This window comes from Microcaecilia unicolor, chromosome 7 (assembly GCF_901765095.1).
Source record: "Microcaecilia unicolor chromosome 7, aMicUni1.1, whole genome shotgun sequence".
Classification (NCBI taxonomy): domain Eukaryota; kingdom Metazoa; phylum Chordata; class Amphibia; order Gymnophiona; family Siphonopidae; genus Microcaecilia; species Microcaecilia unicolor.
Window position 1 is genome coordinate 38,747,321 of NC_044037.1, and position 5,570 is coordinate 38,752,890.

At 39.5% G+C, this 5,570-nt stretch overlaps 1 long non-coding RNA gene across 1 annotated transcript; it reads left to right on the forward strand.

Annotated features, from left to right (window-relative positions):
• The first annotated feature begins 1,154 nt into the window (after nt 1-1,154).
• On the forward strand, nt 1,155-5,080 carry LOC115474751. Its single transcript, XR_003942899.1, has 3 exons — nt 1,155-1,262; nt 2,204-2,216; nt 5,069-5,080. It is a non-coding gene; the product is annotated as an uncharacterized LOC115474751 (long non-coding RNA).
• Nucleotides 5,081-5,570: the final 490 nt, after the last annotated feature.

Genomic DNA, 5,570 nt, shown 5'->3' on the forward strand with positions numbered 1-5,570 from the left:
GAGCCCCCCAACCCCCCCCCCCCCAAAAAAAAAACCACTACCCACAACTGTACACCAACGTTGTTTCACGCACTCGGGGACTCTGATCATGGGGCGGTAGCAAACGCAGGTGCTATTATGGCGCTAACAGCCTCTAGCAATGGTGTTTGCTTCTGATCATCTCACTGTAAGGTCTTAGCTAAATGTGTATTCCAAATAACATCCTGTTGTGAAACTGTAATTGTCTTTTCATCCACATGCGGATAGTTGAAGGCCTCTAGGAAATTTTCAGCAGTCAGTTTTTGTTTTTTTTTTTTGTCTCTGATCTACTTCCAAACTTTGGGTGCCATTTGTTTCAGGTGGTCACTTAGGAAACATTGAATTAGAAAATGGTCTGACCATGATATGTAAACCACTGTGAATCTTTTTTGGAAAACAGGCAGTATATTATACTCCAATAGAATAGAATGTAACATTTTCCCTGCCTTCCAGTGAACTAGCCTAACTCTCAGTATGCCTTCAACCAACAAATCCTGTCTCATTTAAAACCTCTTTCCAGTAGGCATTCAGTCTTAAATATTGTAAAACCACCATTGGCTTGTTTCGTCCTTAGCTTTATCTATTGATATTTATGTAGAACTGGTTAGATTTTGAATGTAAATTTTGAGGGTTCTCATACTGGAATCCAATCATTTTTCTCTCTATTAGGGATGTGAATTCCTTAACATAGATTGGGTTCATTAGAGTGCCATAAAATAGTGCATGTGAAATCATTTTAATTAAGACAAGTCAAGTGGTCTCAAAAACCAAAGAAAGTGAAACCACAATTTTTTGTGAACATTTTATTAAAATTCTGGAGAATAGATTATCCAACACATGGCTGCAACAGGGGTATCAAATCAAACAGGTGAAATATTATTAGATCGGTTAATAAAGTAAAATAATGTACATTAAATTAGGAATTAACATGTACCATTAATTTGCATCCTTTCAAAAGTTCTAATATGTATTAAACTTTTGTATTAACCCTCATATATGAAATGAACTGAAGAATGTTTGAAAATAGGGAAAAATAGCTGAAAATTGCCTGAAAATAAACCAAGTATGTCTTTCCATGAACACCTCTGATTTCTATCATCTGTCTCACATTTGTCTTTATACATAGTAAAATAGTAAATAACGGCAGATAAAGACCTGAATGGTCCATCCAGTCTGTCCAACGGTCACACTCCTTATCAATTCATTATTAAACCAATAATGAATATGATATAAAATACTTGATCGTTGTTTTTCTTTGGCATTTCTGGGACATAGATCAAAGAAGTCTGCCTGGCACTTTCCTTAGCTTCCAACTACTGGAGTTGCCATTTAAGCCCACTCCAGCGAATCCTAACTCATCTTGTTCTTTGTAGGACACAGACCATAAAACTCTGCCTGGCACTGTCCTCACAATACAATTATCAGAGTTGCTGCCAAAGCTCTCTCCAGCCCATCATAAACTGGATTGCCATATTATGGGACACAGACCCTACAAGTCTGCCTGGCACCAACCATAGTTCTTCACAGCCGGAGTTGCCATCTAAGTATTAGTTGACAAATAAACACACGTACCCATTTAAGTTAAGTTTTTATAACATTCAGGGGCCCTTTTACTAAGCTGTGTAAGCGTCTACGCGCACCTAACACATGCCAAAATGGAGTTACTGCCTACCGCATGGATCTTGTGGTAATTTCACTTTGGCACGTGTCTGATACGCACGTCTGAAAAATATTTTTTTAATTTCGGGTGTGCATAATGGATGCACGCAAAGTGGCATTTGGTGCGCATAGGTCATTACCGCCTGGTTACCATGAGTCTTTACTGCTAAGTTAATGGCTGGCAGTAAAGTCTCAGACCCAAAATGGATGTACGGCAATTTCATTTTGCCGCACAACCATTATCGGCAAAAATATAAAAAGGCCTTTTTTACAGGCAAGCTAAAAAATGGATCAGTACGCACCCAAAACCCACGCCTACATTACCGCAAGCCAGTTTTCAGCACACCGTTGTAAAAGGACCCCTCATTTTCTAATTGGAAATCCTCTGTGTTCATGCTTTTTTGATTTCCGTCACTATTTTTGTCTCCACAACCTCCCTCGGGAGGGCATTCCATGCATCAACCACCCTCTTCATGAAAAAGAACTTCCTGACATTACTCCTAAGTCTACCACCCCACTCCCTCAGTTCATATCTTCCAGTTTTACCATTTTCCTTTCTCTGGAAAATATTTATTTATATATTAATATCTTTCAAGTATTTAAACTTAGGAGTGAAATGGCATGTCTCTATTTTGCTTTTTTCCTCTTTGCACAAAAATATCTCCTCAAATGGAATCGCCATAAAATCAGCTTTCAGTTAAACTATGTCAGATTAATATATTCAAACATTTATTCGGCCCACTTCCATAGAAAGCAGTAGAGAATTAATTAAACAAACAGAAATCTTTCATATGTTCATCAAGCTAGGTTTTCTTCCCTCGTAAAAATGGTTCATTTATGCTGTAGTCAGGAAAAACAAAATTCATGCATATTGCACTTTGGCATGAGTCAACAGTAGAAAGATTGTTTTGTTGTTGTCAAGTAAAAGTGAGTTTTATGGAAGCAGAATTTGCACTCAGTGACTACCCTAGTAGATCAAGAAGCATTATTGTTTATAGACATGTCAACTGCTTCAAAATGGGTTGACTGAACAATTTGACAAACCTGAAAAAAAAAACTTGTGAACCTGTTTTAAATTATTGTTCCAAATTTCACACTTTTGAAAATCAGAAGCAGTTGTTTTCAGACCTGCTCCATAGATTATGAATACTCCAAGTGCATATATTCAAATGTAATGGATTTTCCTTTCCAAATCTGATTGGAATATAAATGTTTTTACTGATATAAAATCTGTTTGATTTGACAGCTGTTCACATATCACCTTTCTGTATAGTGAATTAGAGGCTGACCGAGTTTCGGTTTCAGTTATGTTGCCAAAATGGTCCCAAATTCTTTTTCTGCCCAGTTTCGATTTCAGCAAAAAGGCTACCACCATGGTTTCGGTTTCAGACAAAGCTGACCAAATGTTTTCAATAGAAGCTGCCAATGTGTGCTTTGTCCTGTTTTTCTCCCCCCTCCCCCTCCCCTTCCCCTCCGAACAGGAGTTGTGTTTCCCCTCTGCCCAACTCTAGGTGCCACCCTTGGGCCTGTTTTACAATCCTTAGTGGACTAAGGGTATAGTCAGGGCAGGCATGATCCTCAGTCTCTCCTGCCCATGCTGGCTCTGCTCTCAAAATGACTCAAAATCTCATGAAACTGCCACAAGAGGTCACTGCAGCCATTTAGGGAAGTAGAGTTGACATGAGCAAGAACAACTGGGAATCACTCCTGCCTTGACTACCACTAGAACACCAAGGGATTGTAAGTAGTCTGGTGGAGGGGGAACAACTTTTTGCATTCTTTGTGTGTGTGTGTAGTATGATTGCAAGTAATGCAGGTATGACCTTGCTTTTGATACAAATGTTTAGCAGGAATTTAAATTTGTAAATATGGGATAAACTCCTTAGAAATTAGCCTCTCTGTGGATATGACATCAGCTGTTCCTCCAAATGTGGTGCAAAGTCAGCCATTATATTTAGTTTCAGTTTTTGTTAGCTGAGGTCCACGTGTGTAGACGTTATTGTGCTTGGAGGTAAAAATATGGTCTTTCATTTTTTAATTTATATATTGTGGCTTGGATAATTTTTGGATGATTCTAAAGAATTTCCAGGCTCTGTTGGGTATGATGAAGATGCAGTGTTTTTAATCAAAGCTGTGGCATGCAGAAGCTAGAATCTGTGAGAAAAGAACCTGCAATGATTCTTTTCAAGCACAATTACTGATAAGCTGGAAATAATATTATGATGTAATGAAGTTTATATATTAGAACATTTGAGAACTGTATTGCTCTTGATTTGTAACTTTTCAGAGCATATAGTCCTCGTATTCAGTGACATCAATGTTGTTTTTTATTCTGGATTGTGCATCAGGTATAGTGTCTGCAGTGTAGACCAGTGACTGTACTCCTTTACCTTATTTTAGTAAGAATTTATTTTATGCTTGTTCTTAATCAGTCTTATAACTAAATACAAAACGAGAAACATCTCAATGCTACTTTCTCTTGTTACTTGTGTGCAGTTTGGGTAAACATAAAAAGTTGATAATCTTAATTTTTTTTTAATACATTCTCACAAAGTTTCTGCCTCAGAGGATATTTAACTACATTTCCATTTACTTGGGAAACTCAGGCCAAGATGCACTAAAGTCATCATTAGAGCCTTACGTAAGTTACTTAGGTCAGACGAGGGCGGGCCAGGGAGGAAAGGAGGGAAGTCCGGAGAGGCAATCAGCTGTTGTTGCCGGTGCAGCGCCTTCACACAGAGGTGAGAGGCGCTGTGATGGCCCAGTGGCAGACGGGGGTGGGTGGAGGTGGGGCACGGCGGCGACGACCTCGGGGGGGGGCGGCGGGGGGACCACGGGGGGGGGCGGAGGATGACGGGGAAGCTGTCATTTCAAGGGAGGGAGGGAGGGGGACGGGGCTGCGGAAAGCTCTGATTTCAATGCAGGGGGGAGCGGCATACCATGGTAGGTGCAGTGGATGCCTGCAGTATCAGAGCCTGTGATTTGTTTTACAATACACTACAGTGAAGAGCGTCCATAAAGGACGCTCCTGACGAGCACTTGGTCATTTTTGCCCCCTCCCGATTTTATTTTTTTTACATTTTATAAGTTTTCCAAGCCCGCGCAGCCCCAATGAGAGGTACAGACCTCTCGTTAAAATTCCCAACGTTTTCCAGCATTAGGGCAAGTGGAAAAGCTTAGTGTATCTCATTTCAATAGGGTTTCTACACAATTTGCTCATCTGCATTCCATTTGCATTAGCTGCTACCGTCGTCAGAAAAAAGTATTTAGTGCATGCCAGGGTTTACTACTTGCTCGTTAATGGCTCGTAAAGTTTAGTGCATCTGGCCCTAAAGGTTGATAAGAAGTTTTTGTTATAGTGGCTCTGCCAATTGTGACCCAATGATTGCAGTTTCTGGGACTGGAGGTTAATAATCTACGGGTTTAGCAGAGGGCTGCCTACTGCAAGCTCCGACAATCCCCAGTGGGCCTCATTGTTTCACATTCACATAACCAAACTAGTTTTCGGCTTTGGCTGAAATTTTCACTAGCAGTTTTGGTTTCAGCTAAAACTGCAAAAACACTGTTTCAGTTGGCATCTATAGTGAATAAGTTAACAAATAAAATTAACAGTCTAGATAGGATTCATTATTCATTATCACCTACAAAGAACAGGCTAACATACTTATTTACACTTCTCTCATTATACCACTACAATGACTCATCTTCTTTCACATCTAGCAAATCAGAACAACATCCCAAGATGTTTCTTACACGTATTTATACAGCAAACTCCTTTAATACATTAGCATCATGATAGGACCCAAGAAATATGGATACCATATCCATCAGCATGAAATATGAGCTGTCATGTAAATGGTACTTTTATAAAGCATTTTACATTGTAAAGAATG